The 13,127-nt window shown below is 42.8% G+C and overlaps 1 protein-coding gene across 1 annotated transcript in view; it reads left to right on the forward strand.

Annotated features, from left to right (window-relative positions):
• The window catches only part of PCBD1 (pterin-4 alpha-carbinolamine dehydratase 1), a 39,334-nt gene that overhangs the window by 12,020 nt on the left and 14,187 nt on the right, over positions 1-13,127 (forward strand). The gene's annotated exons all lie outside the window — the stretch shown is intronic.

Here is a 13,127-nt window from a genome sequence, read left to right on the forward strand (position 1 = left end):
TAGTGTGAGAGGTGTAGAATGAGCCTTGCGGAGCAGTGGAGGAAGTTGCTGGGAGGCTGAGCCCTAGGCAGCTCTGACACGTGAGCCCCATACACACACTCAACAGCGCCCTTTTATGCGGCACAATTAACACATTTTGTTGTGAAACAAGTTGAAAAAAAACAAAAAAGTGGTTTGCTATTGTTCAAACAACTGATAAGACTCATAAGAAGTCAATCCAACTGTTTGATATTTGTGCTGCATAAAAGACCGCTGTTGAGCGGGTGTATGAGGCTTTAAGTGTTCATTATACTTTGGGACTGCAGCATACCTCACAGCTTTTCGAGATAAGAAAGAGGGATACCTTTAACCACTAATATGGCCCTGCCACATCCCCGAGTCGCGCATACCACAAAAATTTCATAAGTGAAAGACATCGTTTTATCATCCACGCTATCCATTTCTATAATCATTCGTTTTCCTTCATATTAACATTTGAAAATAAATGACAGTTGGGAAAATAGTTGAGTCAATTAAGCACATGGTTTCAGCCAGGAGGGGTACTGTAGCAGAGGTAGTACAGAGAGCTTGTCTCCGGCAGCCAATTCACTCTGGCCGGTTTACTGAATGTTGCTCAACTAGCTAATGCATGTAGTTTAAAAAACATGCTAAAAAAGCATCTGGAAGCCCTTTTAGAGTCTTAGATGAAAAATAAGTAAATGAAAACTGTATGTTTTGGTTTGACATTTCCTTTAGTGTGTAGACGTAACTAGGAAAATTTTGTAATAAAATTGTTTTGGGTCTAAATGTTTGCAGTTGACTACACAAATTACCGTACTTATGTAACATGGAATCATACAGAGGAACTTACAGTAAATCTAAAAGGTTTTATGTAGAAGAACAGTTATTTTATAGATGAGGTGAGATAAGTCATGGAAAAAAAATATACTTTTAGTCCCTGGTTAACAAACAAGAGAGGTTCTATAGGTTCGTTCTTAAAGAGACCCTGAACTGAAAAAAAAAAAGTCAAAATAACCATACACAGGTCATACTTACCTCCTGTGTAGTCTACTACTCAATCTCTTTCTCCTCTCCTGTGTCCCATTTGTCCACTGTGATCAATGGAATTCTCCGTCCTCCATAATGAAAGACCAAAATTACTTACGGTAACGTCTTTTCCAGTAGTCGCGAAGACAGCACCCCTAATGAGACTTGTCTCCCTCCGAGCAACGGACAGGAAGCTGCAAAAGATTTAAAAATTTGCATAATCAGGCGGTCAATAGTATAAATAGGCATAGTCTCTCACTCTACCTTCAGTTCTATACAAACGACACGGACACCAAATGATGCTTAATGTTTTTAATATCTCTCTTTCTCTATATATATATATGCATATATATACAAATATATATATATATTATTATTATTATCTTTGTACCCAGGGTGGGTTGTAGGGGTGCTGTCTTCGCGACTACTGGAAAAGACGTTACCGTAAGTAATTTTGGTCTTTCCCAGTACGTCTGCTCAGACAGCACCCCTAATGAGACGATATACACGATACATATATATATTTAGGGAGGGACCACAGCCTGCAGAACCTTTCTGCCAAATGATAAATCAGCGTTAGCTGACACATTAAGTCTATAGTGCTTTATAAATGTATTCTGGCTGGACCAGGTAGCTGCCCTGCATATCTGTTCGATGGAGGCTCCAGCCCTCTCTGCCCATGAGGTTGAAACAGCTCGCGTCGAATGTGCTCTCACTGGTGAAGATAGCTGTCTGCCTTGAATCTGATAAGCTGTCGCTATAGCCTGTTTTATCCATCTAGCCAGAGTGGTCTTAGATGCTCCTTTTCCTTTAGATTTTCCGGAAAAGATGACAAACATTGCCTCAGTCTGTCTCCATGATTTAGTTCTTTCCAGGTAATAAAGCAGACATCTCCTTACATCTAAGAGATGCAACTCTCTTTCTTTATCATTAGCTGGATTAGCACAAAAAGAAGGAATATACAGCTCCTGAGATTTATGAAATGTCGATACAACCTTGGGAAGGAAGGCAATGTCCAACCGCAATGTAACTCGATCATCAGATATCACACAGTATGGTTCCTTGATAGAAAGAGCTTGTAATTCCCCCAGTCGTCTAGCAGTAGTGATGGCTAATAGAAATGCAGTCTTAAGGGTTACCATCTTGTCTGATGCCTGTTCTAAGGGTTCAAACGGAGCTTTGCAAAGCCCCTGAAGGACTGTATTCAAGTCCCAAGTAGGTACTCTAGACCTTATAGTAGGCTTAATCCTCTTTAAAGCTTCAAAGAAACGGATCACTAAGTGTTCCTGAGCCAGTCTCCTCTCCAAAAATACAGACAAAGCAGAAGTTTGTACTTTAAGGGTGCTTATACTGAGTCCTTTCAGGAAACCATCATGTAAAAATTCCAGCACGGATGTGACAGAGTTATTGAGCATAGATTTTTCATTGCACCATTCATTAAACACTCTCCAGGCCTTTTGATAAATCTGACGAGTCACCTTCTTTCTACTCTGGATAAGAGTTTCCGCCAATCCATCAGAGAGTCCCTTTGCCTTTAACAATTTCCACTCAGGTTCCATGCTGTAAGATGAAGTAGATGTAGATTCTGGTGAAACACAGGTCCCTGAGACAGAAGGTCCGGGAGGAGAGGAAGGGTGATTGGCTGAGATATCGTTAAAGTCTGTAGTAACGTGAACCAAGGTCTTTTTGGCCAAAATGGTGCGATCAATATCACTCGAGCCTGATCCCGTATGATCTTGTTCAAGACCTTGGGTATGAGAGGCAATGGGGGGAATGCATACATCAGATGGTGACCCCAGTTCATGGAGAAGGCATCTATCGCCCAAGGCTTGTCTCGTGGATGGAGCGAACAAAACTTCTGATACTTCGTATTTACTTTCCTGGCGAATAAATCTACCTCCGGACACCCCCATAAGTCCGTAATCTGTTGAAGGACCTCCTGCTTGAGAGTCCACTCGTTCTGGTCCAGGGTCTTTCTGCTTAAGAAGTCGGCCAGATGGTTCGATGTTCCCTTCAAATGGCTGGCGCTTAGGGAATCCAGGTTTTCCTCTGCCCAGTTTAGAATTCGAGATGACTGACGCCACAAAAGATGACTTCTTGTTCCTCCTTGGCGATTTATGTATGCCACCACACTGCTGTTGTCTGATCTTATCAAAACATGCTGGCCCTTGATGTGGCTGCTGAAAGACTGTAATGCCTGCCATACCGCTTCCAGTTCTCTGCTGTTTGACGAGCGAGACCTCAGCTTGGTTGACCAACGACCTTGGGCTGGAAGAAGATCCAGGTGGGCTCCCCATCCCCACGAACTGGCATCCGTAGTTATAATTGTCTGATTTGGATACTGCCAGAGACGCCCCCTTGAAAGATGGTCTCGAATCTGCCACCATAGCAACGATACTTTGACATCGTGCGGGATCATCACCTTCTTGTCTAGGGAAGATTGCTTCCTGTTCCAACTTCTTAAGATCCATATCTGTAAGCTTCTCGAGTGAAACTGTCCCCACTGAACCGCAGGGAACGAAGCTGTTAATAGTCCCAACATCGCCATTGCCTTTCTCAGTGAAATGCTTCTTGATGTCTGAAAAGAGAGAACAGCATTAAGTATGGAAGAGATCTTCCTATCAGGGAGAAAAACTCTTTCATTCAAAGTATCAACATTGAACCCTAGATACTCCATATTCTGGCAAGGAGATAAGGAAGACTTTTCCCAGTTTACTAGCCACCCTAACGACTGAAGGAAGGCTATGCAAGAGTCAAGATGGGAACTCACTAAGCTTGCAGATGAACCCCAAATCAGTAAATCATCCAGATAGGCTATGATATTAATTGATTGCATTCTCAAAACTGCAAGTACTTCTGCCATGACCTTAGTAAACAACCATGGTGCTGAGGCTAATCCGAAGGGGAGAGCATTAAATTGAAAGTGTCTTACCTCTCCGTCCAGCAGGACTGCAAATCTGAGGAATTGCTGTGAGGACAGGTGGATAGGAATGTGCAGGTAAGCATCTTTCAGGTCCAGGGATGCCAGGAAGCAGTCCTTCTGTAAGAGACGAATCACAGACAAAATGTTGTCCATCCTGAACCTTCTGTATGTTACTGACTTGTTTAGACCCTTCAGGTTGATAATGAAGCGGAAGTCCCCTTGAGCCTTTTTGACCAGAAATACTGGCGAATAGAACCCCTGGCCTTTCTGACATGAGGGAACCTCCCTGATTACCTTCTTGTGGAGTAGAGATTTTACCTCGTTCTGAAGAGCAAGCTGTTTTAGCCTGTTTGAAGGTAAGGGAGTGAGAAGGAATCTCTGAGGAGGCGTGACATCGAATTCTATTCTGTACCCTTCTAATACAATGTGTAGGAGCCATGGATTTGTTCTGTAGAGCTGCCATGTCTCGAAGAAGTGGGAAAGTCTTCCTCCCACTGGGAGCCTGATGTCATTGTCTATTTGACTTGGTAATCGGGGGGTTGTTGGGCTTGTTCCTCTGGTTCCTATAAGGGGCCCATCTCCTTTTTGTGTTTGCTTTATCGTTACTCTCTGGCTTTGATGGCCCACGAAAGGGCCGTTTAAACTGAAAAGATCTCTTCCTAGTGGGAAAGTTTTTCTTTGTGTCAGCTGTTCTATCTAAGGTTTCGTCCAGTTTAGAACCGAACAAAAGACCCCCTTCACAAGGAATGCCGCAGAGTTTTGACTTAGACGAGTTATCGCCTCCCCAAGTCTTAACCCAAACTCCCCTTCTGGCAGAGTTCACTAGAGCAGTGGTTCTTGCTGTTAGCTTAACAGAGTCATCAGCGGCATCAGTAAGGTAATCAGCTGCATTAAACAAGTTGGGAAAATCTTTGAGTATCTCCTCCCTAGGTACTCCTGAAGCAATCTTGGCCTGCATCTCTAAAAGCCATGTTTTCATTGATCTACCCACTGCTGTGGATGCAACTGCAGGCTTGAAGGTCAGAGAGGAAGACTCCCAGGCTCTACGTAGGATATTGTCCATCTTTTTATCGATGGGATCTTTAAGATTCCCGAAATCCTCAAATAATAGGTCAGTCTTCCTTGACACCCTAGACAATGATGGGTCAAGCTTTGGCGGAGGACCCCAAAACCCCGAATCTTCGGGACTGAAGGGATAACGTTTGGACATAGATCGCGGCCAAAAGGCCCTCTTTTCTGGCATGTCCCATTCCTTCTTAATCATAGACTTGAGAGAGGAATGGACAGGAATAAAATGTGACTGGGGGTCCGCCAAGCTCTCGTACATTTGGTTGAGGGGTGTCAAGGATTTCTGCTCAGTTTTAATACCCATGGTACTATGTAAGGCAGAAATAAAATCTCTCATCAGTTCTGGGGAGAAGGCAAATTTCTGGGATTTATCTCCTTTTTCCCCAACTTCCTCTTCTGAAAGTTGTTCAAGAGAAGAAATCTCCCCTTCTGATAAATCGGATTCAATCACATCCTCAGCAGACCTCTTCCTCTTAGCACCGATAGGGAGAGGCAAATTCACAATAGAGCCTGCTGGGGATACTGGTGGGAGAAAGGCAGGAGGTGCATCAGAGACAATACTAGCAAGTGGATTAACTAGAGGCATAGTGACAGATGAGGCAGCAGCATCGGCTGCAGAGGAGGAAGCCATAGCAGAGTCCTTTATTTCCCTCATAGCTGTAGCCATCTCCGCTCTCATCCACCCCATCAAGTCTTTAAATACAGCAGGAGACTCATTTTTCACTACTTTATCGGTACAGGACTGGCATAATTTTCTGGAGCTGGAAGATACACGGTTATTGCAAATAGCACATCTCCTTTCAACCTTGCTGTCTGAGCGTTTGTCTTGACTGGAATGTGTCCCCGACTTATCCACCTTGTCAGACTTTTTAGGCTAAAATACAAACAAACAATAAGCCTATGTTAGCTACATAATCCTCTTAGCAGAAAAAAACCACCAACAAAACTAGATACTAGCTAAGCAGTATGCCCCGCAGACTACTTGCCAGAGAGGATTCAGAGCCAGGTTCCACAGATAATGCAGTAGAGGATCCTGCAGCGTCCTCCATGATCTCAGCCGACATCTGAGATATGGGAAACAAGGTGGCTTTTCAACTATCGGCAAAGTGATTTGCATAATTACCCCCAATCACCTGATACATTTCGTTCAGCTGGCGCTGTCCCGCCGCGGCCCCTGCCGCTAACTGCTCTGCAGCGCTTCCTGGTCACGTGGGACGCCTCTGCGTGACGACTTCCGGTTTCTCCGAGCGGAAGTTCCTGGAGCGCGCGTCTGCGCGCATAAATCTGCCGCCTTGCTGGGAGAAGCCTCCTGAATGCTGCTAGTCACATCATACCGCTCTCCCCTGGAGCGGACTATCAGGAGACCTTGCAGCAAGCCCCAGTCATCTGACCGGATGGCACCTTGAGACCTCTCCCTCCTTCACGTCCGGACAGGAAACTAGAACTGAAGGTAGAGTGAGAGACTATGCCTATTTATACTATTGACCGCCTGATTATGCAAATTTTTAAATCTTTTGCAGCTTCCTGTCCGTTGCTCGGAGGGAGACAAGTCTCATTAGGGGTGCTGTCTGAGCAGACGTACTGGGAAAATGACCATTACCCCATAGCAGCTTCCTGGTCAGCACACTGTTAAACTGTAATATCACCCACTTGAGCCATAGGGGAACATGGACATTACCTTGCACATTCAGTTTTACCTGACAGCTGCTGATATATAACTGACAGCAACTGGTATATTTCAGTTCTGACAAAATATTGTCAGAACTGGGAGAGATCACTGTAAGAAGAAAATGGTGAGCTTCTGAGAGGAACTGACAGTGAGGTTAGTATGTAATATTCATTTGCAGCTACGTCATGTGTTTATTTTAAATAATTGTACTCGCTTCAGGTCCCTTTAACCTGAATCTGTCCTGAAGTTGAAACACTATACCAGGCCCATCTCTGTTCCCTGTATCTAGTCTGTGCATCTTTTTACCTTCAGTGCCCCCCTCTGTCACCTCTGTCCCCCTGTGCATTATTCCATACCACGTGCCCACAGAAAGTAGTAAAGGGATGGGGGGGGCATAAGGACACAGTGGAGGCACCCCTTTGTGCTACTTTCTGTTCCCCTTTGTGCCCCCTAGTAATCCCAAAGATCACACACCAATTTGGATACTTTTTTTGTGCCTCCTGCCAGATCTCCTTGTGCCACCTTGCGTCCCCGTCCGTCTGCTACACTCCCTCAGCCCAGTGTGTAATGCAGAGTATGGCGCAGCAGAAGCTGTGCTTCTATCACATCTCTGCCAGTCCAGCTCTGTGCATCCTCCTCTCTCCGCCTCCTGCTCACTCAAGTGCCCAGCATCTCCTACTGCATGTTGCACATCACTCTGCACATTTAGGAGTCTGATAATCATTCTGTACGTTAATCATTTTGATAATACAACTATTGTACGACTATGGTAGGGATAGGGAATTATGTTGAGGGGCAGTTAGTGACATGTGTATGTAACCATATATCAAGCACCGTGCATTACGGCAGCATTACGGCAGCACTATATACTGTAATTACGTAATAATAATAATAATAATAATAATAATAATAATAATAATAGACATATGTCTAAGTTTAACCAGAAAGTATGGTACAACACTAGCCTGCAACCTAGCCCTAAAAGGGGAAGAAAAAATCCTTCCTGACTCAGATAACATCCATGGCTCAACAGTGCCAGGAACTACCTAGTAATTATAGCCATGGATGCCCTTCAACATAAGGAAAGCATCCAAGCCCCCCTTTAAAGGACAACTGAAGTGATAGAGATATAGAGGCTGCCATGTGTTTTTCTTTTAAACCATGCTAGTTATCTGTCGGTCCTGCTGATTTTGTTGCAGTAGTGTCTGAATCACACACCCGTACGAACCATGCAGCTAATCTTGTTAGTTTTTTTTTGTCAGAAACATGATCTGCTTGCTTGCTTGTTTGGGGGTCTATGGTTAAAAGTATTAGTAGCAGTGGATCAGCAAAACAGCCAGGCATTTTGCATTGTTTAAAATTAAATATATATATGGCAGCCTCCATATCCCTCTCACTTCAGTTGTCCTTTAATTTGCCATAACTACTTCCAGTGGTAATGCATTCCACATTTTAATCACTCTAATGCTGGCCATACACAGGTCGATTATAGGACGATCAAATAACCTATCGATTCTTAAGCTACGTACACACATGCGACAACGATCGTTCGTTGTCAACGACCAACGAACTTTTAATTGACGAAAGAACGACCTAAGTAAAGTTAGTTTTAAAAAGGTATGTAACTATCACATCGTTAGAACGAACGTTACATCACGTAAAAGCACCTATTGCGCCTGCGCATAAAAATGAAAAGTTCCATGGAGGAATAGTGAAATGCGCATGTCAAGCCTAGTACGAACGACCGTTTCCAACGATGTACTACTTTTGCAAACGATCGTCGTTGGGAAAAGTCCGCCAAGCTAGATCGTTCATTTTTAACGATCTAGCTCGTCCGTCGTTAGACTTAATGGTCGTTGGCTGCTTTTTTGTAAGCGATCAAACATGAATCAATTTTTTGACCATACGCTTGGGTCGATTTTGTTCCATTTTTAATTGATCGGAGGCTAATTTCGATCACAAAATAAGCATCCTGATGAATCAGATTGAGTAGGGGTCGATCAAATACATTGTATAATAGTTGTATTATAAATCATAAATGCGCAGAATGATTGTCACCTGTGGGGATCAACACTTGATAGTTTGGGTGACAGTGCGGGGCTGAGTTCCATACAGACTTGTCACACTGTGAACGTCCCATAGGCTTATTATTGTAGTGCGGTAAGCTGCATTGTAAGACTTTATAACGCAGCTCCATAACGTCCCACTGTGAATAAAACCTGAAACTTTTAAATGATTGCTCTGAAGGGTTAGTGGGGAGAGGAATTAAAATTTCTGCCAATAAGATCATTTTTTAATGAAAAATATGATGGATTAGCTGACCATATTGTCTCGTGTGTTGTCTACATTACGGCCATAATTACTATTCTTTAGTATTTTTATAGCGCCAACATCTTCCATGTAGTGTATGTATCATAGTTTAGGGCCAATTTTTAGGGGAAGCCAAATAACTTATCTGTTAAACCCATGCAGAAACTGGGAGAACATACAAATTCGTAGATGGCGCTTAATATATAATAAGATACTAACAACATGCAGAGACGCCATGGACCCCAATGCAAATTTCACACTGGGATTCTCCAGCACAGTATGCAAAATATTCACATGATACATACCACCATAACTGGCTTGCCAAAGTCAACCACTGTGTGATAGAGGTGGTATTGAAGGAAAAGTAATGTTTTTTTAGCGATTACCACTATTCACAGCACATAGAGCTAATAATTACTACTATAGTACCAAAAAACAGCTAATACAGTGACTGAAGGATGGACTCATGTAGGCTCATTGGGTCCAGCCAGGGGTTCAGGTGCAGTCACCATCTCTGCATTACCTATTGCTACACCTCCACAGATACTTCCTATAGCCTTCTCCTAGGGTACAAGAGCAATCAGCTGCCTTCCCATCATGCCCCCATCCCCAAAATAAAAGGTCAAGGGCAATTATTGTATTCACATACTGTGAGAAAACGCGGAAAAGCCACCGCGTGTACTCAGAACAAGGCGGCTGATTCCGCGTCCAACGCGGCGGTTTGCACGCATAGGCCTACATCCACTAATATGGCTGAACGCGGAGAAACCGCCGCATGCTCTGATAGCGGTGCGGCCGGTTCCGCATCCAGTGCGGCGGGTGCTTTACAACACGTCTGGTGTGGGTGGGACTGATAGTCCACACAGGTTCAGAAGGACGCGCGCTGAGAGGCAGAACTTTTGACAGCCAGAAGGGAGTCCGCCGACCAAGCCGGTCAGCTGACGATTCAACCAGTTCCCATTGGTCCAGCACTTAGGGGAGGCGCTGGAGAGCGCTTTTCTATATATACTGGGTGCTGGTCATTCTCTGGTTGTCTGCAGTTGTGATCACTACGTGGAAGCACTCAGACCTATTGTCAGATACTGTGTTACCATTCTGTTATACTTCAGACTAGTTCCAGGGTGTTGATGATCACGGAGCTCACACCCAAGATTAGGCATTGTTTATTATCTGTTATGACTTTCTGCTTTCCTGACTACTCTTCTGATCACTGATTCGGTACTTCGCTATATTTGATACTCTGTTGCCAAACCCTGCGTTTCTTAGGATTACCGAACCAGCCTTCTGTCTGTGTACTTTATCTGTCTGTGTGTTGCCGACCTAGCTTGCCCGACCTCGAGAACTATCTCCCAGTTAGCAGATAGTTTACAGATCAGTTAGTGACACCTTCCTTGGTGTCACTCACGCTCTGGCCCTTCCTACCCCCAGCCTGACTCCTACCTTCGGGAGAGTCTCTGGCTACTGGAAGGAACTTGTTCTCTTGTGCAGTATTCCTTACTGCTTTTGTACCTGTACTCCAGGTATTGTCCTCAAAGTATTACTGTTGCACCCAAACACTCATACCTCAGGTGTCCAGAGGTTAGTGATATATCTGATTATCAGTGATACTGCAGATCATCAATAAATCAGGTATATATCTGTATTTTTGGTGATACTGCAGATCGCCAATAATCAGATCCTCTCTGTTACACAGATCGTTACACATACATATTAAAGTGGACCTGAACTCTTGCACAGGACACAAGGAAAACATGCACCCTGTATGTATTTAAATAGTTTAGCCTGTGTTATTCCCCCTAATTTGTGTCTAATCACTAGTTGTAAATTGTGTCACATGACTGCCTATGGCAGATACGCTCATTTGAAAGCAAAGGCTGTAAACAATATGACTGCTTGCATGAATTAGGAAGTAGAAACTGTGCTGATTTATTTTAGTTTGTATCAGCTGTAACAAAGAAATGTTTTTTGTGTTTTTTGTTTAAAGGTTATTAATTGTGTATCTTTTAGAGCAGAGAGGAGTTCTGAGTTCAGGTCCACTTTAACATATGAAATGTATACTACAAAGAAATAGGGTATGCTGAAAACGCTTTCCAGGAAGGATTAACATCTTCTCGCTTATAAGTTTAATTTCGTGCTTTTTTTTGAGTAAACATTTATTTTTCACTAAATGAGTAAAAAAAAAAAAAAAAAAAAAAAGAACTGATTAGCTACAGTTTCGGGACCTATTCATTTGTGGTTTTTATTAGCTTTTACAATCATGTTTTTCCCCTGTCTAATAGAGCTCTCTTATAACACTGTGGCTTTATAGCAGTGCTGAGATGAAACGGTATCTATTTTTCCATCTTGATAATAAGAAACCAGACATTTGTCTGTCATTGAGGATCACCCATGCTGCATTGAAGATCTCCTTTTTCTGCTTACTCATTGTTTACAAAGCATTATATGGAAATGAATGACAGATGGTTTATATGTTCCAGCTGAAGTAAAGTACACAAAAGCAAATATAAAAGTCTGTACACATGCCAGATGAAACTCATCCGAGAGGATGATTACTGCTGCCTCTGCCGAACATCCAGTGTTTGTATGGCCACCCCCAACCTCTCTTGACCAGCAAACCGAGTGCATTGTTCTGCCCACTTAGTCACATAGCAACACTACACGTTGATAGCCTGAAAGCAATTCTGCATGGGACCAAGAGGGAAGGCCCAACAGCTGCTTGACCCACTGCAGCAGGGACTAGCCTAAAAACAATGGTTAATGTTGCACACGGGCACAACTAAATAGTACAGTTCATCATGTCAGAAACAAACATGGGAAACATTTCAGTCGGATACCAAATTGCTCAACTGACATCAAACAAATTTCCAGCCTCAAAATTTACATAGTATCAAGATTTGTGATGCCAACTGTGCCACAATTTGTCTGAACGCTTAATATAACATCTCACATATTATGGCCCTGACACACTAAATAGTGTTTTTCTGGTCGTTTTCGTAAAAAAAAAAAAAAAAAAGAAAAAAAAAAAAAAAGCTTCCATTGACTTGATCACAATTTAAATTTTTTTTTGCAATTTTAATGTAAGTCAATGGAGGTGTTTAACCTCCCTGGCGGTATGATTATTTCTAGTGTTTGAAAGCTTTGTAATTTTTTTCACACGCTTTTAGATCCTAAAAATCATACCGCTAGGTAGATCTGCGGCAGCCCCACATATTACTCACCTCCCATGGATCAAACTCTGGGTTACCGCTCTGAGCTGCGGATTTCCAACCCGAGTCTGACTCTGGGTTACCACTAAGGAGGTGAAGGAAACGACCTGCAAAATGCTGTTTGATGTATCAGGGCCCTTAGTAAGAGTAATGGGGTAATTATGGTGTCTGTAAAAAGTTAAAGTCTGCAGTGTGAGGATCAAGAACTGGAAATACTCACAACTTTTAACAGGAATGTGTTACTTTCTCCATGCCTGTACCACATACATGCAGAAATGTGGGCACCGAAAATAGCCCCTAACAAAATATCAGTAAAATGACCGGTATTCTACAATTGGGCCGTGGAAATTCTGTAAACTATTGGTAAATCAGATATTTTACTATCACTAACCCTAACCATATTCTCACACAAGCCCTCACTCTACTGATGCCTAACCTTAACTGACACCCCCTCCCCCCATGATGCTCCCACCCCCAACAGCGAACTCGCCCGATATTTATGAAAGCTAGAACTGCTGACAATAGATGTCCTCTCTGTAGTACTTGAATTAGTGATTTTAGTTCTGTTCCAAATTACAAATTGTCGCTGTTATTGTTTTGTGTTATAAAATGAGTCATTAGAAGTCCATACAGCTCTTTTGTAGAGGGATGCTATTGACTGTAGTAGTTTTTTTTTGCAGCAGTGACTGTAGTTTTAAAGCAAATTATTCAAACAGACACACTGAGTACACACTGCAGCTACATTACTATTAGTAACAGTTGATAATTTACATGCTTTCGTTTTAAAAAGGGAAAGCAAATAATACAAGTATACAACTAGCAGTACGTCATTAAGCCATTTCTAAGCGCTTGTGATTTGAAAAGCTCTTGCTAATGTAATGCTATGGGTGTGATCCCACTTGAGCGATGTGATATTATAAAAATC

This window comes from Hyperolius riggenbachi, chromosome 10 (assembly GCF_040937935.1).
Source record: "Hyperolius riggenbachi isolate aHypRig1 chromosome 10, aHypRig1.pri, whole genome shotgun sequence".
Classification (NCBI taxonomy): Eukaryota; Metazoa; Chordata; class Amphibia; order Anura; family Hyperoliidae; genus Hyperolius; species Hyperolius riggenbachi.